This window comes from Equus asinus, chromosome 9 (genome assembly GCF_041296235.1).
Source record: "Equus asinus isolate D_3611 breed Donkey chromosome 9, EquAss-T2T_v2, whole genome shotgun sequence".
NCBI lineage: Eukaryota > Metazoa > Chordata > Mammalia > Perissodactyla > Equidae > Equus > Equus asinus.
In genome coordinates, this window is record NC_091798.1 from 73,294,607 (window position 1) to 73,318,409 (window position 23,803).

The window sequence follows — 23,803 nt, forward strand, 5'->3', positions numbered from 1 at the left end:
TTGGAAATGGATTTTCAACCACTTGAGCCTTCAGATGACCACAGCCTCAACTGATAACTTGATTTCAGCCTTGTGGCAGACTCTAGTCAGAGGCATCCAACCAAACTATACAGGGATTCCTGACCCATAGAAATTGTGAGATAAATATTTATAGTCTAAAAAAATTGAACTGTCAAATTTAAGGGTTCATCCAATGGAGCTGACCAATAAATTCCTGAATTATGATAAAAACAAAAAAGAGTTAGAATAATAGAATAAGAAAAGAAGTTAAAAAAACAAGTGAAACCTTAAGTTCTGGCATTTCTTTATGACTACTCAAACCTACCTTTCAAGCACAAGGGACAAGAAGAGACACTGAAAACAGAAGCCTGGTCCCCAATTATTCCCCAAATGGAATCATTACTTTAAGAGGCATAAGTGGAGGAAAAAATAGCCAACATAAATGTAATGTTTATTACATCTGTACACTATGCAGGTGCTGGCAATGACAGGCCTGCCATGGTGTTTGGAATCCTGTTTACATACACAGAGACTTAGGAAAAAGACCTCAGTTATACCAAAAATTCTTTACAAATTTTTCAAAAACAAAAATTTCCAGATTTAGTTCAGCCATTTAATATGAAGCCTGATCTTAGAAAGTTACAACAGAGGAAGTCAAAATCTAATGCAATTTCTTTACACGGTTTTCTACTTTTCAATGATTAAAACTGCTCTTTTATAAAAAAATGATGAGGCCAGCTCATTTCATAAACCCTACAACCAAATTCATACTAAATTTGAAACTAACGTTCTGGTGAAAAATTCTACTTTATTTCTAATGATCAGTACCCAGAACAATTTAATCTACCCCAGAAGTTAGTTCCCTGTTAATGACATTTAATAGCTATTCCCTTCTTCTTTAAAACTAATCTAAGTTCTAACTATGTAATATCTGACAGCAGGGAGAAAGAAAATGAATTCTTTAATAAGCGAAAAAGTGAGTAAGAGAATTATTAAGAAATTAAATTGGAAAGGTTGTGATTCGAGTAAAAATTGAAATCAGATATTCTGAAACATTAGGAAAGCAATTCAGCATTTTGGAGAAAGATAAGAAAATTGAAAGTCTATTATCAAGAAGAAAATGGCTCAGTGGGTAATTTAGTAATGTCTATCAAAATTTAAAGTGCACAAACCCATTGAACCAGCAATTCTACTTCTAGAAATTAATGCCAAAGCAACACACAAATCATAATAAATTTACATGGAGAATCGTTTATCCATTGCATTAGTTGTACCAGCCAAACACTGAAAATAACCAAATGCCATCAATGAGTCACTTAATGTACTATCTGTACAATGGATAACATTAAAAAGCCCTCACTTATTAAAACGAATGATATTGATCTATATCTATTGACATGGAAAGATGCCCATGGTATATTAATAATCAAGAAAGCAAGCTGCAGAACTCTATGTATATATGACCACCCTGAAATACTCTTCCTCACATAGCTTCATGGTTTATTCCCTGACTCCCTCCAGGCCTAGGCACCTAAAGTAATCTTCATGGAAAGGTTTCCCCTTACCACCCATAGGAAACATAACACACACACACACACAACTACCACCATCATTATGCATTTCTATGTACTAACTTGTTTTAGTTTTTTGGCTTTTTTTTGGTCACCTGGCATATTATACATTATTTGTTCATTGTCTGCCTTCTCCCTGAATAATAAGCTTTGTGAAAACAGGGTCTGGGTCTGTATTCCCAGTTTCTGAAGCAGGGCCTAGTGCATAAAAGGAAATCAATTACCATTTGTTGAAGAAATAAATGGAGTAATGAATCCCTATTAGCAGATGAGGGAAGTAAGGTACCAAAGAGTTAGATGGCTTACCTGATTTGTGCAGCCAATGAGAGCTGATGCTATGATTATTCCAACTCTGAGCCCATGCTCTTAACTATTTTATGATACGACATCTCCAAACATACTCTCTCACACTCTACTCTGTTATTTCCTTTCTTCTCTCTCAGAAAAGCAAGGCACTAAGAGTTTGACTGTCTACCTTCCCAGTTCATGGCACACTCTCATCATTACTAAACTTTGCAGGGTTCTGTTCCTATTTTGTTTTTCCCTTCACCCAAGAACACCGGCTGTCCAATGTTTAATTATACCTTTAGATATGTATGTCTACTTGAAAGCTTTGCATTCCTATTGTACTATGTGTTTTTTTTATGGCTATAACATTTTTATTTATTCTTTTATACAACAAATATTTCTAGTGGCTTGTTATTAGAGCTTATAGAATCCATTCCCACAGTTTTAGTAGTTATGATCACTTTCATTGGTTAAATCAGAGATCATTGGCCAGCAAAATATTAGAAAATTTTATCTGTGCATCACCACTGTGATTCTAAAAGAGAACTGTGCAAAAAGATTCCAAGCCAAACCTTCCATGTATCCTCCAAGTAGCTCCTCCATTCTAAAAGGAAGTGTCTCATATTATCTTGTCCAAGGATATTATCTTAATTTTTAATAGAGTCTTCAGCGTCTCATGCCAAAGATTAAAATTCCGAATTGGTTAGATTTTTATGTCAGATATGGGAAACATATGTTCATATCTTTCCATTTTTAACACTCGTCCGCAAGGTACTCAAACTGACCTTAAGGTTGGAGATATGTTAGTTTAACAGAGAACCACCTGATCCACCCACCTAGAAATGAAAACAAAGGGCTGATATTCACACCCATTGGACATTAAGATATTGCCAGCTAATAATGGAGGGAAGAATTTCAAGTACATGAGTGTTTTTAACGGCTCTTTATATCTCATTTTGTTTTGTACCTTTTTCAGTCATGGTTAGCCCATGTTTTTAAGATCTATTGTCTGTTCTGGGAAGCCTTATATATGTTTGTGAGATGTCACTGAGTAGTTTATATCTTTCATTCTTTCAGGACCTCTCCCAACAAAGGGACAAAGGGATGCCCAGAGCACTCATTCCCTGCCTGTCAGCCTCATTCTTAGTTATCCATTATCAGGAACTCTTTTCTTGTGCTTACTGGGAATAAAACAACTCTTGGCAATTCCTCTTAGAGCACATTTTTCCAATTGTCATTCTTTGAATTTGGTTCATTGTAGTTCACATACTATAATGCTTCCTGAAGCGGTTGGGACTTTGCTGACAGAGTTTAGAAAATTGAGACTGTCTTGACAACTTTATCCTGTCAATATAATTCAGCCTCGACCTGCAGAGCAATGCTCAGAATAGGACAGAAGTCTAGTCTCCACAACCACTTAATCTTTGGCCTCACTACTAAGGCGGCCAACAAGGGCACCAGAGATCTGAAAGTGGATTTAGATAGCTTTTACAAACTCTGCAAAAGATCAGAGGCAGAGAAGAAAAGGAAAGAGGTGGGGAGAATGTCGTAGGGTTATTTCTATGATAATAATAACACAAGTTCTCTCCTTCAGACTTTTAGCTTTCTATTACAAGAAATAAAAATATAGAAAAAAGAAAAAAGAAAACTGAAAGAGAATTCCCAACCAGCTACATGTTATTTCTGTTTCATAAAATACTTATAGACATCCTCAAATGACTAAAACTCATTTAAATTCATTGTTTTTATTATCAACTTTTTATCTGTCATTAATAATGTTATTATAAGGCTAGATCTCCAAATTTTTCTTCCTGCTAAATATCTTATAGTTTAGGGGGTTCAGAGAATATTAAAGAATCAAAACCATAGACATATTTTACCTCAGTCATTTAATTGAGTCATTATCATCATATAAAAAGGCTGTGAGTCTTGCTCTTTCACTCCCTTATTTCCAATTCATTAGAAAGCCTATTTTGTTATTTTTCCTTTGTCAAAAATGTTTTCTTGTTGTTCTATGACAAGCTCTCCTTGATTGAGGCATTAACTATAATTATGAAATGATAAAAAGATATCCTGAAACTGAATAGACTAAAGTATGGACATTTTAGTCAACTTTACTCCCTGCTTTCATCTTGAAATAGGAATATGAGAAGTATATTTGGAAAAAGTTTCCCCATCCTAACTCTGCTGCTTCCTAGTTCTGTGCCCTTAGGCAAGCCCCCTACTATCATTCAGCCTAAATTTGTCCATCTGCCATAATCTGGACCAAAACATTACTTCATACCTAGGTTGACTCTGCAACAGAAGTAAATCTTTATCAATGTTATAAAAAACAAACAAAAAGCTGCAGTAGGGGGGTGGGTGGAAATAATTGTAAATATTTTCACATTAGGATTTGAATAAGCCACGTTAACAAAAAATAAAATAAAACTAAAATATATAGAAAGGTAAATGACTGTAATGTGTAAAAGCAACATGAAGTAACGAGGCTAATAAAATATGACACTATATTTTACAACCACTTTTTTGCATTATTATAACACCTAGGTAATGCAGGATCTCTGGAGATAACAGGAGAATATAATTTTTCTTTATGAAGTGTATTTTTTTCTCTACAATTTTCTGAACTGACCAAATGATTTAAATTTTAATCCTGAGCTACATAAAATAGATATGCAGCAAAAATATTGCAAATTGGAGGTAACTAAAAGTCATGCTTTTCTTAACCACCTGATCCAATCACAGACAGATGGTTTTGTATAAGAATATATAATTTATTTTAGAAAAATACCATCACAGTTAAAATACTGCAAAAACTTCTCAAATGGATGTATACCTTTTGTTGGGAATCCACTACAATTAATAAAGAAGCAAAGAAATGAGGCTTTAAGAGAAAATTAGAAGTATCTCTTTACATCTACTGTATCATTAGACTGATGACCCTCTAGCTACTATTTTCACAAAGCAATCTCCCTGCCTCTCAGCCATGTAAGTCAGAGAACCCCAAGCACAGGTGAATGGTACCCTGTCCCCCACCAAGGCTTTATTCCCCACAGCTGCCTTTCCTGAATAAAGGAAAGAAGCTGAGCAGAGACAGAACTGTGGTAGCACATAACCCGTGATATATTTTGGTATTATGATTTGTCATTCAGTCCAACCTCTACTTCCTCTTGAAATCCTTTGATTGCTTGTCTTATAGTACTCAGAATGAAATTCATCAGATATGTGATAAGATAATACACTGGTTTGTTTTTAGCCTTTCAGAGACCCCATTTCATTTGTATTCTTTTGCCTTGCATGCTCCTTGTCCTCGCAGGGCAGAAATAAAAAGTTCTTGGAAGTTAAAGGATCCTCCTGTCTGGGGACGTTTATATTATGCTCCCCAAAGAAGGAGAGAAAGGGAAGAAGGTTGAGGTAGTGCATGTGGGCAGAATTCTTCAGGTCAACAAGCAGGACTGCGGTCAGCAGGTCTCAAGGATCATAGAACCAGATTCACTGTCCATTCTCTGGAAGAATCCTTAAGGAGGAGCAGCAGAAACTCCCAAGAGAATGGCTGGATCATTTAGAGATTCTGGATGCCAGAAATAAGAATTTCCAGCATCAGCAAAACATCCTGTCACCACTTGGAGATCTTTGCTCAACCCTAGGAACATGGGGGAGGAAGTCACATAATGACAGGGATTGAATTCCCCACCCACCCTGCCCTGGCCAGGTAGGATGCGTACATGAATATGGATTAAATTTAATTTAAAGAATAGAATGAAACGAACTTTCCCACACATCGGTGGCTTCAATTTTATACCTATTGAAATCTCATGTTAAATAATCTCTTACTCCATCTACTGGTTATTCTTCTATTCCATTTCTTCCATTTCCTTCAACATCAGCTCCTCAAAGGTGAGTCTATGCTTACTGCCTCTCTTTCTACATGCCTCCAACAATTTCTTATCTCCCTTGCAATCAGTTTTCTACCTCAAAACAACAATGAAAAAAGATATTTATGATAATCACCAGTAATCTCCTACTTGCCAAAACCAGTGGCTCTTTTCCAGCTCTCCTAACAGATTTTCTGTAGCACTGAATCTCTCTTGTCCTTTTCTTTCTGAACCTTTTCTCTATGACTCTCATTCTCCTCTTCCTCTCCCTGCCCCTTAACTGTTGCTAAGCCCGAGGATCCTTGACCCTTTGATTGTGTGCATTCATTCCACATCTGATCTCATTGATTTCCGTGGCTACTTCAAACATTTCTCAAGTGTTGATTATGTTTATGTATGTGAACACATAAAATCTTATTGCCTCTCAGCATCAAATCATATACTTTACTGCCGAGAAAATATCTCTAAATTAATACCCTTCAGCCCTGTCAAAACTTGTGTGCTCCAAATTGAACACATCTTTCTCTTTTTGGAATCGTTTCTCTCCTCTCTTTCTTCATTCCCACTCAGTTAATTCGGAAGGACCATCTCATGGATATCAAATCATGGGTCGTGTACGAGGCAAATGGAGACTAGAGTGAGCTGCTCAGGCCAGTTTATTACAGGTTATTCACAGAACTATATTCTGGTTTTCTATTTTTATACCTCCATAATCAGTGAGAATTTGGAAGATCCTCCATTCTCTCTTTCTTTAACTGCCAGCTAGAGGTCAATGCCCAGGGTGACCTCTGGAGCCACTTGCTGATGACTGTCCTGTTAGATGGCAGAGACTCTGTCATCGTAGGTCCATGAATAACTGTGTGGAGACTCCCTTACTACATTTTTATTGTGTTAAACCCACTGAAAGTTCAGGATTTATCTATTATAGAATTAGAGTTACCCTAACAAATACAGGTAATAGAAAATAGATACTTACTACAATGAAATAACTTACAAGATCAGACAGCTAGTCATAATGGAACTTGAATTTGTGAACAGGTCCCACTGATCCAAAATCCATTTTTTTCTTCTACGCTATAGCTCATCTGGCTCAATTTCCATAACAGTTTCACCTTGCCACCTACATATCTTTTATCCAGGTGTGAGCCTCCTTTAATCAAGAAAACACAGTAATTTAAACTCCCATCTTTTGATGTCCTAGCACCCATTTAAAGCAAGCAAGTAGCAAACAAAATAGGTAAGAGAATTAAAACTAAAGACATTAAAGGAGCATGAGCAATGAAACATACTAACCACCTCCTTGAGCTTAATTTTCAAATATGGATAACCTGTATCAGCATTACTGTGGATGCTTCTTAAAAGCAGACTCCTGGGCCTCATCTCAAACCCACTGCCTCAGAATCTGTGTTTCGTTTACTTATGTTTTTAAATCCACATCACAGGCTATTCTGATGTATACCACAGTATGAGAACAAGGACTTTATCCTAAATTCCATCCCCTTGTCTAAAGAGCATGTGCCTGGTTGAACCTCATAAATCTAGGTATCCACAGAAATTTTTCACTACTATCCATTAAATTTTTGTCTTCATAAAATTTGAGAGTTAATGGAGATCCTAACATTAATAATGAATTATAGACAAAATGATTTGTGCACCAGAACTCAGGAGCCTATATCCTGAAGTAGCATATTTTCTGTTATCTCTTTCACTTTCTTCTTAGCTGTCATGCAATAGTTAACGACTACTAACATGTGAAATACACATATCACTATGCATAAACTTGCCTCAAATGAAGTTAGGAAGAATATTTTCTTCTGAAATTCAATTATTCATTATGTAATATATTTTTAAATGAAAAATATTTGGCATAAATGAGATTTGGGGAAGTTTTTTTGCTGTCTTGCTTTCCTGTGAAAGTAACTTAGCTATCACATAACAAGAACAAATAAATTAATATGAGTCAGATTTTTTTGGTCCTTATTTATATAATGAATTTAAAGCCCAGGGTGTTCATTTGCAGTGTCTGAGCTATACCTTAGATCTGTTTGTCTTCCTTTTTCAAGGTGCAAAGAAAGCAAATGCCTCTTGCATGGCTGTTAAATCACGTATGTAAAGTAAGTGCAGTCCAGCTGCCTTTCTGCTAGATTGCCACAGACCATCTGGTTGGCATTTATCCCACAGAGAGAATGCCAATACACACCCTGAGCAATAAAACATTCACGTAAATACATTTTTTCATTCTGAGAAAATTGGAATTTTAAGTATGTGAAACCAACCAGTCCCTTACAAAAAGTGTTAATCTATGCAAACCTGAATACATTTTATCCCCAAATTCATTTCTCTTCAAAATTTTCACTTAGATCTCACACAAGCAGCTTATATATTATAGAAGAGAATTGAGAATAGAATAAAAAAATTTTAATAGTGTTTAAGAGATGAGTCTAATGGATACTTATAATGAGTTTGCCTTGTCTTGTTTTGGGTCGAATTTATTAGCATAACAGTAATATAGATTTTTAAATCTCTAAGAATCTGATACGCTGCTTAAATGGTTATCTGCTAATTAATCAAACAAAATTGTGTAAGATGTTTTAGGCTTTCTGAAACAAAGCAATCTTTTTTTTATAAGTAGTTTATTTAGATAGGCTAAACAGGGACAAATATGAAATATATTAGAATATCAACAGAAGTGCTCTATTTTAACCAAGGGCAAATGTGGTGTCCATTGAGACAGGCACAGAAAAGACCAAGTGAGTATGATGCAACCATGCTTACATCAGGTATCAGTCATGTTTACGCCACTTGCTGAGAGAGTACTAGAATATCACTATTAGTTTGCTAACACTTAGGGTAACATTTGTTTGGGGCTAAAAATCAATGTAACTTTAAGAAATACCAAACATTTCCCTTTTATTGCTGAGTTACTAGAACTAGAAAAAAAGGGTTTTACATTAGAGATTTTACTCACATGTCACCTGCTTTCTATCAGATTGTTTTCTCTCATACTTGTTTAAAATTATTTTAATTCACCATTCATATGCCTACTTCTGTTAAAAAAAAAAATTAGGGGCCAGCCCGGTGGCGTAGTGGTTAAGTTTGTGTGCTCTGCTTCAGCAGCCCAAGGTTCATAGGTTTGGATCCCAGGCGCAGACCTAGCACCACTCATCAAGCCACACTGTGACGGCATCCCACAGAAAATAGAGGAAGACTGGCAGAGATATGAGCTCAGCGACAATCTTCTTCACACACACACAAAAAATCAGCAAGGCACCAGTATGGACTGTATATTAAAGTCAGAATCTGCTTAGAATTTGGTTCTACTCATTCAACATCTGCCTTAACTTTTTCCATCTTTGCACGTTCATCTGCTTGTTTGTCATTTATGCAGATATGTGTGGCCAAATGAAGACATGACTGAAAGTTCATGATCAGCCCTTTACATAATGTGTCATAAAACTTAACCCTCCAAATATTAGTCAACACTAACTTTATCTGGCCTGATTCAGGCAATTAAACCTCCAAAATTAAATCATATATTTGCATACAAACTTTTTATCTTATCAAATTTTAATTCTTTTCCTCAAAAAGTATAAAACTATTTTTCCTGATTATAAAATTTATATAAAACTATTTTTTCCTAATGAACAGAAACAGACATGCAAGCAGAGTATGGTCCCTGTCTGTGGAAGTCTTTGGCAGTTTGAGAATGACTAAGAAAATATTTATATGGAAATTTGATATGACACAAGTTGATCGTAATGAGAATCAGGAAATTTGGGTTATGTATGGTCACACAACTTGCTAGTCAGGACTGGAGGTATTTTAAACTCTGTGGACCTGAGTTTTCCCATTTGTAAAACAAGGATGCTGAACAAAATCTCTCCATTTCCTTGGAATATTAATATTCTAAATTTAAAGATGTCTTCCTTTATCTAAGATATCTAGAATATTTATCATGTTACCTAGAACAATGCCTGGAATACAAGAATTCTAATTCTAGTTTGAATCTGAATATAGAAATCTTTATCTCCATAAATATATATAATTTTATTCGGAAATAGTCAACTGAAAAGAATGACTAAAGGTTTAATCTAAGATTCAGAATCCTACTCTGTTACCCATCTCCACCCTCTGACCCTTGGAAGACTCCATATATGTCCAATACTAGAAATTTATGACAAAGTATACTATAAAAATCTGGCACTTGAGATTGGAATTGAGTGTATGAGGACTCACAAGAAATCTACAGTCATTTTTTTGGCTTGACAATTAACTGTCTCACCCATGAAAGTAACTGAAGGATTGCCATATTGTATGATGAAATACACAGAATCATTTTTTTTCTAGAAAAACGCTTATTTTTTAAAAGTGGCATATTGTCAAAGACGGCATCCAAAAGGCTCTTGGCAATATTGACCTCAAACAAATTCTGCTTTCATTAGCTCTGCCAGTACATGCTAAACTGGAGCTATTTTAAAAGCACTCACTCTTTTACTATGTACATTCATAATATATACTAAACAAAGATCCATGAAATTCTTTGTTAATATAGGTCATAGCTGCTTCAACCTGGCCATGATCTAGTGGATTTAATTATAACTCACTTCCTCAGGCCATATCATTCAGCCAGCCATGGAATCATACATTACTGTTTTCTATAATTTGTTCTACTCCAAGATTTGGGGGCCCTACCCCAAACTCATTGAGTATGCTGATGAAAAGTTATTTTCTCGTCTCAGAGTCTTCCACTGCTTGCCTTCCTCAATAAAAGACGTTAAGAAAGTCAACATTGCATTTATGTGACGTTAGAAGAAAGGAATGAAACCTTCCAGAGAGAAGCAGTTACCTAATTTAATGCTCAATCTTTTGTCATCAGTGGTTGCAACAATTCGGCGACACTCCCTGGTGTAAGCTTCCTTAGCTACCTACTTAGCTCCAGTTCCACCAGGATTAGGGGGGTCATGTGGGAAAGCACTCTGGCTTACAAGTACTCAGACCTGAGTTTAAAATCTCAATCAATCACATATCTGCTGTGTGGCATGAATCGGTAACTTCTTGATCTTAACCAACTGCAATTCATTGAATGTGTCTAACGCATAGCAGGTGTTTAATAAAAGTACTGTCATTAGGGGATTAAATTTCTTTTTCTTTCACTGGATATAAATCTTAGACCATATGCTCAGATGTTTCAAAAATATTCATTTCTAGCTTCTCATTCAACTAAATTAAACTTGAACCCTAGCCCCTGTTCAACCAGAACAGCAGGAAATTCAATCTCAGACAGTTATTATTGCCCTGGGTCCCTTTGGGGTCACACCAAAATCCCTTTTGGATCATGCCAAAATTATGCAGTGCTAAAAAAAAAAAAAGTGGGAAAGATCTTTAATCACAATTTATATCATGGTCTGCATTGGCATATTCATTTTTCTAAGCTTTTAACAGTTCCTTGAAGTAAGTAGCTCTCAGCTTTTCTTCCGTATGCAGAGAACACAAAAATCTGTTGACTCTGGGAAACTGATGCCTACAGTTTCCTCTCCAGAAGAACCAACAGTTACTGTCTTACAGGTCTTCCACCTTCTAAAGTGCTATCATGGGTGGTGCTCAGGGCCCCTGTAGCTCCAGAACCCACGGCTAAAGACCTACTCATTCTATTGTGAACCCGAGGATTCCTCCCTTCATTTAAAGATGCTCCATCCTGCCCCACCCTGCCTCCCTTCCAGAACCCTGATGTCTTTTCAATGGATTTGCACTTTTATAGAAAACCAAAAGCATTATTGACTTTACCCTAGGTGACTCTCTACCCTGAAAGTGTGCCTGACGCAATTACAGAGAGCTTAGCTGTCTGCCTGCAACATGAAAGGAAGGAACAAGCAACAAATAATTCAAACAATTATAATTTTTTCAGTCCTGTTATAACAGTCTTTGATCTTCTTGAGATCAAGGAAATATTTTTATGTTTTGTTAATGTGTGCATTTCTAGCACCTAGCATAGTGCCTGGCATGTTCAGCTAAACAAATTTTAATGATTGATTGATAACTGAATCAGTCAGAGAGTGAGAAAATGAGTGAGTGATGGCAGGACGCTATTTTGAGATTATAAACGGAATAGTTCTTTTTCCTGAGACATATTATTGATATCCTGTGAGTCTCCATCCATTGGTTTTACAGCCCTTATAGCCTCGAGGGGAAGTCTGAACAGTCTGGAACAAAGGAGCCAACTAAAGTGCTAAAAGAATTCTTAAAACTCGCAGCAAGCACAATAGTCTGAAAACATGGTGTCTTTTATTTTAAAAAATAAGATATGAATAGATTTATTATGAATTTCAGAATCTCATGGCTTGGAAAATGAGATCAGACCCTGGAAGTCTAGAGCAGGAGTCAAGCTTTTTCTGCAAACGGCCAGATAGTAAATATTTTAGGTTTTGTGGGCCATAGGATCTCTATCAAAACTATTCAACTGCCACTGTAGCACAAAATCAGTCATAAATAATACATAAATTAATGAGCATGGCTGTGTCCCAATAAAACTTCACAAAAACAGGCAGTAGGCCAGATTTCGCCCCCAGATTGTAGTTAGCCCAACTCCTGGTCTAGAGCATAGAGTTTATAAATGCTGACCACAGAATAAAGAAGTCAGATGTAATATAAGAACAGTTTTCCGTCTCAAAGGATATAAGAATAATCCCTCCCTGGACAGTGGAACAGCCTAGAGAGAAAGAGAGAAAAAAGAATAAAAGAAATTTACTACAAAAATAAATTTCAAAAAATTATTGCAAAAGATAAAATGAACGTCCTTAAAGGAGTCTCTGTGCCCTCAAAAAACTAAGAGGATCCAGAGAATAGAAGGTATCTCTCTCTTAAAACTCTAAGGAGAAAGATGCTCTACACTCTAGGCCAAAAATTATGCGGCTATGACAAAGAACAAATGGCAGCAGCAACAAAAGTTCCTCGTGTACCTGCCAGGGAATTGCTGTGGTGAAAGGGGAAGGGATTCCACAGCAGGCAACGTGGGGTCCACAGGCCACGGCTGGGGATGGGTAGAATATGGCTGGGCATCAGATAAGCAGTTTGAGCGAGTGCTGAAGTTTTACCAGCAGGAAAGATGTTCCCCGGGAGCGAGCACTGCATACACCCAGCTCTGAGAGAACAAGCCACAAGCTGCCTTACCAGAGAATGACATGAACTGTGGAACTGGGGTGAATATACAAAGGGAAAGAGATGGCATTCACCCTCAGTGGGGGCCGAGGAAAATCAGATACCTCTTCTTCCCACTGCCCTGCTATACTCAAAATCACTTCTGTACCCAGAGGCCATCTTGGGGAGGAAGACGAATGTGAGAGGAGAAGACAGCCCTGAAAGGGAACGGGAATTTGGAATAGATGGAGTAGAAATCCTGAGGTGAACGAACAATTAAACAAAATAATATTTTAAACTCAAGTAAAGGATTTACCTTGAAGGGTGAAATTTGGAGCTTCTGAAAGTGTTTTCACTTACAGAAAAAATAAAATTAACAGGCATCTCCCCTAGTGAGAGGATGTGCCGTTACACTGCTCAGGTGAGCTCTTTCTCAGCAATGCCACTGGGGCCCGGCTCACGGCGTCATTGCGGAATCTTCTAATGCAGTTATAAAAACGCCAAAGCATTCTTCTAAGTTATTGAAGATCTAAGACCTGCTTTACTGTGTGAGTTACAGATCTACTCCTGTAACCTGCAGACAGCTATATGAGGTATTATGCACTTCTTATGGATAACAAATTGAGGCATAGAAAAGTTCAAATATTTATCCAAGTCACAGAGCTAGTGAGTAACAGAACCAGATTCCACCCAACAGTCCATTATTAAAATGCCTCGAGAGGAGATGCCACCTCCTTCTTGGAGGACCCAAAGAGATCTCCCTGTTTATTCCTATTCCTGACAGTCCCCAGCAGACTGTTGCCTTATGTTGACCAGCACTCCTCCTGGAGGTCCCTGAATTGAGACATTCACTGGAATTAGAAACTGTCATGAATTCTTCTTTGTAAGTCCCAAACAAGAACTTTTCTGTAAGTCAGATCCTAGATATAAATTTCGTTAGCTTTCAAGGTGAATAAGCTACAAAACTCTAATAACAACCACCCTATATTTCCATGAAATCTGTCTGTATTATTTAGAACCCATTGCAGTGGAGTATAGCTGATGAAACAATGCTCAGGGAGGCACACAAAAAAGAAATTTCCCCAGATATCTCACCCACAGGCACTCAAGGCAAAAGGCAGGCTATGGACGCATGGAGACACACGCATAACTGTCAAGTTCTGCACACACAGCTGCTTCGAGTTGAAACACACCACTTCCCCAGGAATGAAGAGTTAAATGAGGTACAGAAAATAGGCACTTAAAACTGATCTTGTTACTCCAGTCTGTTTCGTGTAACTCAATCTATAAGCTAGGGTTTTAGGGTTCCTTAAAATCCCAGTGTGGCCTCACCTACTCCCTAGTCCAAGCAGTCTTGTCACCGCTGGTACTGTGAAGGTCACCACCAGGGTCAATTTGCAGGTCTAGTCCAATTTAAAATCTCTGGCTGTGTCCTGGAGCAGAGGTTAGTTATTAAGGAACCAGGAAACACAAATTTCTAAGACTCTTTGAAAGTTACCCTATAAAATGCCAAACAGAAACTTCATTAATGTTAATTTAATTTGAAAGAAAGATGCCAAGTTTTAGTTTAAGAAGTTTTATCATCTCATAGAATGAAAAGAATAATGAAACGTTAAGCATAGTTATTTTTAAAGCCAAAATATCTTAAGACCCAAGAATTCTAGGTGTTTCTAAGAACTGACTGTTTTGCGTACCTCATAGATCTAAAATTATGCTAAAAGACAAAACACTTTCAGTCAGTGTGTTTTTCTAGTAGATATCATAATCAATCAAGTAGAGATTTCCAAAAGAAAATCAATCAATTGTTTTGATCTTTATATATTGTAGATCATCACTAAACAACATTTATTGAGTTGCTCTCCAGGCAAATTATCTGGTATTTGGTATAGAAGGTTTTTCTTAGAAGGATTTAGGATGAGGTTAACAAAAAAGGAAATTAAAGATGAAAGGAAAATGCTATATGGTGGGCAAAACAGATCTTTTTGAAGAATATGCTCTCTTTTTCTGCATCATTACAACCCATTTCAGGGGTGACTGTGCCCCTGTTGTGAGCGAACACTCGGATAAAGAGAAGCAGTAAGTCTCACTACTCTGAGGACCTATTGAGGCTCAGAGAGCTCCACATAAAAAGATAAACTGCAAAGGAAACGGATAGCAAATTTCAAGGGGTTCACACTGTAAAGGTAGAGGAACATCTCAGAAAGGCATTGTGTATTTGTATTTTCACGTAGGATTGTGAAAATCCTGCAACAGCCTTATCTATTGTGCTTTTATATGCTTTCTGTTCACAAAACTTTAGCATAATAATTGACTGTGTATTCTATACTATAATCAGATTATTTTTCCTACTTACAAAAATAGATGAAAATATACGCCTGTGTAAACATGAACATAGGGGAAAAGGCATGTGTTAACTATTACTAGGAATCTAACAGCTACAGACCATAAGACTAAATTGTTAAGGAAGTCAGGACTAATTTTGGTATTAAAACAAGGACAAAAAAAAATATGCTAAAAACATAAGCCATCATTTTATTATTATTTTTTTTTTTTTTTTGGAAGGGGAAAGATTCACCCTGAGTTAACATCCATTGCCAATTCTCCTGGGTTTTTTTTGTTTTTTTTTTTTGGCTTGAGGAAAATTAGCCCTGAGCTAACATCTCTGCCAATCTTCCTCTATTTTTTTGTATGTGGGACACCTCACAGCATGGCTGGTGAATGGAGTAGGTCCATTCACCCAGATTGCCCAGGATCTGAACCCGGAAACCCAGGTCAGCGAAGCAGAGCACGTGGAACTTTAACCACTTAGTCATGGGGCTGGGCCCATAAACCATCATTTTAAACCAATAGTCACTTTGGAATTAAGAAAGAAAGATATTTTGATAAGAAAGATATTCAAGCAAGGGAAATATGGAAATGTCACTTTGTTGAGGATCTCTAGAGAAACAGAACTGATAGGATGTGTATATATATATAGAGAGAGAGAGATTTATTTTAAGGAATTGGCTCATGCAAGTAAGAAAGCTGGCAAGTCCAAAATCTTCCAGGTGGGCCCACAGCCTGGAGACTCAGGAAAAACCAATGTTGCAGCTCAAGTCCATGGCTGGCAGAATTTCTTCTTTGCTCAAGAGTGGTCAGTCTTTGTTCTACTATGGCCTTCAATTGATTGCATGAAGCTCCCCCACATCAGGGAGGGGAATCTGCTTTACATAAAGTCCACTGATTGAAAGGTTAATCTCATCCACAAAAAAATACCTTCACAGAAACATCCAGAGTAGTGTTTGACCAAATATCTGAGCACCAGAGCCCAGCCACATTGACACACAAAATTAACCATCAGATACTTGTTTTTAAGAATAATTTTACACCTTCCATTTACACATAGCACGTTTTAAAACAAGTGATATACATGTGAAATAGATAGAAAGGTTACCAGAACTCATGTTTTTGTACTGCAAATTAACTTTTCAAGACTTGTACTCAGTTGCTTCTTTATTTACACTGGAAAACTATTTGATACGATTAAATGTTAACTTGAAAATATACCGTTCTTTTTCTTTTTGAGGTTATCATTTCTAAAATAGTATAACTTTGCCAGCAGGGATAATTTACTGATCTACATGAAATATTTAGAATACTCAAATCACTACAACTGCAAGATGACATTTTGTCAAGATCACTAAGGTCCTTCATCTTTATAAAGTACACCACTGAATGTTCGAATTTGCTTGGTGAACATTTTTCCAGTGACTTGACTTCAGATGCATTTTTCTAGACATTTAAAATGTTATTGTAGCCCCAATTACTAGTTAGCATTCACATTTTATTTTTATACTGAGCAGCAGACTTCCTTAGATATCATCGGTAATCATCTCTAAGCGCTTGACACTCCTGCTCAACAACACCTGGTGAGAGGTCAGCTCTGTTGCTATCATTTCTATCTTCCCCAGAGCCGAGAGAGTATTCTTCTTCACACAGAAGACAGCCAGTATATCTTCTCTGTCACCTTCTTGAGCCAGAATCTTACCTGCCTATAGCCTTAGCACTTATTACTTGATACATTACCAAAATCTGGAAGATGCCTGCCTACCATGGTTGGGGAGCATATTTTGGTTGCTTGCTTGAACGGAGAATGGAGTAAGAAGGTGCCTTTCTTTAAGACATTTTAGTGTCTTAGAAGACTTCATTACAGAATGGTCCAGCTGGTCAGACTATAGATTGAGTTAGCCCTAGTTAGATTTGTACTTCCCTGATGTCAAGGTGGAATGTCAACATTCCGCTTGTTTATAGAGAAATAAACAAAGGGATGAATATAAGGGAGAAGGGGAGAGCAGAAGATAATGTTGAAGGGTGGAAGAGAAAAGCAAGGAGTGAGGGAGAGAAGGAGGAAGGTTGGTTTGAGGAGAGGTGTTCTCTCAGTATTGATATCCTGTCTAAAAGCTGCATTCTTTTAACTTTTCCTGATAAAATGAAAATCTCCATGGTGGAAAGTAATAATGTTTACTGTCATTTAGAAGTAATCATAAAGTTATAATATTAAGACTTTTATTAGAGAAAGCTAATGGGTACCCATGGAAGAAGTGCTGAGGAAGAAAGTAGCAAATCTGAGAGACTGGGGAAAAAAAATCACACATTTCACAACTAGACTAGAACTAGGAAGCTAATCCTGTCTAGACATGCAGTTTTCCAGTGAAATGGAAGTTTGTACTAACGGTATTAAATAAACATTTAATACAGGGTTGGAAGCATATCTGACCCTGTGGCAGATTCCATTCAGGTTCCGTCAGCTTGAGTTAAAACATGAGGCAAGGACATATTAGGACATAGGCACATTAATTGTTACCAGTAAATGGACCAGAAAAATCATTTCTCACATATATGTACTACAGCTATATGTAAAATAAAAATTTTACAATGCTACTTAACTTATAGTGGCAGTATGGTATAGATGCAAGGAAATAGTTTGGAGTCAACCTGGGTTTGAATGCCAGCTTCATCACTTAGTAACTGTGTGGCCCTGGGCAAGTTACAAACCTCCCCGTACCTCAGTATTCTCACATGCAAAAGGGCTATATTAGAGTTGAGATGGGGATTAACTTGCTGAAATTTGTTCATATGCTTAGTTTGTGTCTGGTATTTGGTTGGCAGTACATAAATGCTACAAATTTTTTCAACATTATTGTTTTCTCAGTTAACAGATGTTAAAAGGACTACTACTTTAAAATGAGATTCCAATCATTTTTCATAATATTAAAAATTGCTTATTCTTGAAAGGGTTGTAAACCACTAGAGAGGAAAAACTTCACAGACATATACACACAAAAAATATTGACAATTGTTATACATGTTCAAGCAGTGCATACCCACACGTGCACACATACTGAAGTTTGTACTGATTATATCTTTTACCCAATCTTCTTTTTGAAATGATCTTTTGTTATACACAATAAACCTTGGCTGTCAATGATATGAACACAAATGCCTTTGCTTTGAAACTAAACCAAAGTTACATGATTAACACAAATTAAATCAATCATTGTAATTCATGAGCTTAATGTTTGAGCCTTTTGTTCGACATTTCCAAAAATTTCACTCCTTTTGTTTGAAATCAGGTAAAGGAAATCATTTTAATTTCCATTCAAATCTTGAGTCTCCTCTCGGTATGCTTAAAATGACTTCAAATAACAGAGAGACGTGAAGGGAGATTAATCAGTATCTAGCCATTCTCAATCTTGTTTAACTGTATTTTCTTTCTGTCTGTCTCTCACTAGAAGGAGGGGAGGAAAATTAGATTAAAACTTACCTGACTTGGGGCTGGCCCCGTGGCCGAGTGGTTAAGTTCGCGCGCTCTGCTGCAGGCGGCCCAGTGTTTCGTTGGTTCGAATCCTGGGCGCGGACATGGCACTGCTCATCAAACCACGCTGAGGCAGCGTCCCACATGCCACAACTAGAAGGACCCACAACGAAGAATATACAACTATGTACTGGGGAGCTTTGGGGAGAAAAAGGAAAAATAAAATCTTTAAAAAAAAAAAAAAAACTTACCTGACTTCATATGAGATTGTAACGAGAAGCATTTTCAAAAGACAAGAAATAAAGCAGAGGTAAACATTTATATAACAGTGAAGGTTATTATATGATCTGCATTTAGAAAGAAGAGAATTACAGTCAACTCAGAAAATGTGAAGCATATGTCACTCACTGAGTTTCTATCCTGAATAGCAAGGTGTCCTTGTTTAACAAGATAACTTATTTTACCAGAGGGATATAGTAAATGTTATTCTAGATCACCTAGAGAACAAAATAGTGAGTGAGTATAATGACTAGTCATAAATATTCATGAAATCAGGCAATTATAAGCATAACCATTGCTTTTGATTGTTTAGAACTGAACTGATTACCATATGAAAACCATTCCTTCGTGAAAGAGAGTTCTTTCGATTTAAGCATTAATATTTGGCACAATTCCTTTTGCAGAATATGTATAATACCTAATTTAAAATTCTCTACCATCAGTTTGGTGAGGGCAAAAGGTAGAAATGTCATTTTCCAAAGTAGTTTGCTATGTTTAGAAACAATGACCTTGAAAGAACAAAGGCTATTAAAAATAAGAGTAAAAAACATACTAATGTAACCATCTACCAGTAAAATGGTTTGGGTTGCAACACATTTTTCAAGAAAATAACCCACATTTTCACCTTTGAGCACTAACAATATAATTTTACTTATAAAACTTTTGGCAATTGTGCCAGTTTACAGAATTTTTATCTATTTCAAATTTTGGCTAAATTTTAAGATTCTCTACAGTATAAAAAGAAAAGAATTCTTAGGAGAACCATTTATGTCACTCTTGTGTCCTAGACCATACAGAGAGAGTAGGATATCATTCATTCACGCATTCATTCAGTAAGCCTTTGTTTAACGCCTATTATCGGTAGGCATTATTATAGTATGCTGCATCGCTTATATAATCAAAGGTAAAAATTTTGAGCCAGAAAGGAAGAAAATTAAGACAGATTAGTGAGAGAAATACTTTGGAGTAGGCAAGTCTTTTGTAGAAGAAAAGAAATTCCTCAAATGATATCTAGAGAAAACCTACGTTGAGGCTCATGGTCACCTGGCAATAATGAGAGGCCCTGGCAATCCATGATGTTCCGTCACCAAATTCCTCACCCTCTAAAATGGAAATAAGTCAAAGTATACGTTGTGACTAGATCAATCTATCTAAAAGTAAATCACTCATGTCCTTAGCATACTTAAATTCCTTCAAGATAAGGTCCAAATTCATTAGCATGGCACATAATTAGGTTCCTTCCTAGTGATAAATAAATGACCAGCAATAGGATAAATTCGAGTATATGAGGATGCCATTTGGGTTAAAACTAATTCCTCCTGGCTTTGTTTTTCCAAAAAGGCCAGATGTGGCCTGTTGAGCAATATCTGCTGTAAGTATTTACTATCTCAAAAAGACAAGAACAATGCCCTTAAAGACAAGGATGTAATTTTGCCCACATCTGCATTTCCGTAAGGATTAGCATCTCTCCATAAACTAAGGATTGATTGCTGACCTGCTGCACTCACCTTGTGACCACTCACCTGGTGACCACCAGCTGGCTAGTTCACCAAATTGCTATGCCAGCAAAGCAATCTCCTGACTATTGTCAAAGGGACATTCCAATCATATGTGATGCATGCTCTTTGACATATATAACCACTCTGTGTACCCCACTTCTTTGGAAAGCTCCCTTCCTTTGTGAAAAGCCTCTTCTGGGCTACATCATCCTCACGGTTGACTCATAATAAACTCACCCCAATTATGATTTATAGCTTCTTTATGGACTATTTACATCGACACTAGTCAGACTCCAGTTACCATCAATTTATGAATATAATGAACTACTCACACACCACCATCTCTCCCAACACCAAGACAAGAAATTGGCAAGGAAAAGGGAACTTTCCCAGCAAAACTGCATGAGTGAAATGTACCAGGAATTGATAGACTTTTGGGGAAATGTTTAATGAAAGGAGACGATTTACCTGAAGCAAAGAGACCCTGCCCTCAGGAACTAAAATTTTAACAGTTCTTCCCTTTTTAAAAGTAAATTTTTTAATTTAATGAGTTACCTGAAATAAATGGGACACCCTTATCTAGAAGCCAAAGCAAATGCCAACTATTGTGAGAAATGAAAGAAAATGCAAGATTGAAAATGCAATTCTTCTACATCTATTAGAAGTCTAAAACAATGAAGTCAGATCATTTAAGTGTTTAATAATAAATTAGAATTTTGCTTTTACTGGCATCCCTAGGAAACGTAACTATCAGAGACAGGGATAACTTGTGCAATAAATAACCATGATTGGCAAAATGAGAAGAGAACAAAAAAACATACAGAAAAGAGGCGACCATAAACAACAAACACAACGTATCAGAGACGGAAAGAATATCAGTGTAAGTGTGAGATTGTGACGTTTCTGTCCATTACATCCATACATTCACATTTTCCTGGCTCTCCACCAATTCCTCTCCCCACACCTCCCTAGTATCTGTTCTCTTCTCTTTTCACTCTATATATTTGCTAAAGCATTTCCTCCTCTTCCTACTATGCCGATATTCCATGACTCCAGCTCAAACTCCCAAAACGTATGTCCAAAGTTGAACTCACCTTTTCTTTCTTCTGTAGTCCCCATCCCAGGAAAATGATACCATTTTCTCAGTTGACCAAGACATAAACTTAGAAGTACAACCTTGATTCTTTCTTCTTCCTATCTGGTTGGGTCAACAAATTACCCAGTCGATTCCGCTTTCGTATCTTCCAACACAACATCTTTCCAGCCTCAATGCCACTATTTTAGTGAAGTCTTCCTTATCTGACAACAGCCTCACAATTGCCATCGGACTCCAGGAACGCCTTTCTCTAATCCATTTTTCATATTGCTCTCCAAAATGCAAATAATCATCTTGATTGTTGTGATGGTTTCACAGATGGGTATATGCACATATGTGCATGCCAAAACTTACCAAGAGAGTATATTTTAAACATGTGCAGTGTACTGTACATCAAGTATACCTCGATAAAGATGCTAACCAAAAAGAAAGTCTGATCATGTATCTGCCATCATTAAAATTCTTTAAGATAAAATCCAAATTCGTTACTTGGCACACAAAGTCCTGCTTAAGCAGACTCTAGCTAGTCTCTCTACCCGTATCTCTTGTCACTATCCTTACACTCTGCCTGCTCCAGCAATATAGAACTGCTTCTAACTCTTCACGTGTGAGATGTCTCTCTCTCCTTTTCTCCCTCTTTCCCCCAAACATTTATAGATGCTTCTCCTTCTGCCAGGGCATATTTACCTTCCTCTGTTCCTCTGCCTTACTAACTCCTACTTCTTCAAGACTTGGTTTAGGCATCATCTCCTTTGGAAAGATTTCTCTGTCCTAGCGATGTGGTTGGGTGCCCCTCCTAAGTGCTCCCAAAGCTCCCGAGGCACACCTCTATCAATAAGCTATAAATTCTTTGCTTTTCTCTTCTCTCTTCTCATTAGACCTTCAGCTCATTGGCAGGGAGTTAGTGTTAATCATCCTAGAATCCTCAATTTCCAATATGTACCTGACATATAGCAGACATATATTGCTTGTAAGTAAACTGATGTGTTAAAAATTGATTTATGGAGTTAACTTGCACTAAGTAAAAGGAAAAACTGACTTTGCAGTTGAAGTAATTAAACTTAGTTCCTAAGAGGGATATAAACATAAGGCCAAAGAAGAGACTTATGATGATACTAGAAACAGTCCATAAATCATCCAAGAGACTCAGAAAAGGCTGACCTTGCCTCATTAGGTGTAAAGGTCGCGGCATTGGTATTAACGCATTTATGCCCATGCTCAGACTCCTAATATCTTAGCTGCTTCTTCTCCATCTGCCTCCATGAATACTATAGGATAGGTAAACACACTTAAAAAAATATCTACGCACAGCATAGCCTATGCCCAAAGACACAGATTGTCTTTGGGGCCGTGTATACATGAATGGGACTGGGGAAGAATATTGTGCCTATGAGTGCCCATATGGATTCTTCTAAAAATAAATAGAAAACCTAACCCAATATGCCTTTCAATATTCCTAAGCAAAGTCAGCCACCAAATAGACTTGGCTCTAACAGAGTGAATAAATGATTCTTGAAATGGATAAACCATTGTTCTGACAAAGTAGGATATTTCTCATTGCATTTCCTGTATAAGCAATGCTATACACATGGAAATATCCCTTTTGGTTGATTCTTCTTCAGATTTGTTTTGATGAATTTAGAGTGCTAGGCAATGGCTGAACAAGAAAGGAAAGTACCTCAGAGACATTCAAGTGCTAAAAAGGGCCAGAATATTCAGTAATTCATGGATACAGATCTGCACTTACTGTTTTCCTTAGTCAAAGTTTTCATTTCAGCTTATCAGTAGACTTTTTTTCTATGAGACCCATCTCCCAGTCTATATTTAAAGAAGCATCAGAGTAGAACTTCCTTTTCAGCTCTAAAAAAAAAAAAAAAGAAGGAGAAATTTGTTTATAGTTTTGTTAAGTATAGTTTCTTTCAATAAGAAACACCTATGAAGAAACATCAAATTTCAGAGGATTTCTTAATAATAGGACATCAAGGTCATTACTGGTTGAATAAATACTTATAGGAAATGAGATTTTTTATGTTCAAAAAGAATAAAGGGGGGCTGGCCCAGTGACGTAGTGGTTGGGTTTACACATTCCACTTTGGCAGCCCAGGGTTCGTGGGCTCAGACCCTGGGCACAGACCCACACATGACTCATCAAGCCATGCTGTGGCGGCATCCCACATATAAAATAGAGGAAGATTGGCACAGATGTTAGCTCAAGGACAATCTTCCTCAAGCAAAAAGAGGAAGATTGGGAACAGGTGTTAGCTCAG

At 36.9% G+C, this 23,803-nt stretch overlaps 1 long non-coding RNA gene across 1 annotated transcript in view; it reads right to left on the reverse strand.

Moving 5' to 3' along the window:
- Window positions 1-23,281: 23,281 nt before the first annotated feature.
- The window catches only part of LOC123289807 (uncharacterized), a 170,293-nt gene continuing 169,771 nt past the window's right edge, over window positions 23,282-23,803 (reverse strand). The window contains exon 5 of the long non-coding RNA XR_011505931.1: window positions 23,282-23,396. This is a non-coding gene — a long non-coding RNA (uncharacterized lncRNA). The remainder of the gene's footprint in view (window positions 23,397-23,803) is intronic.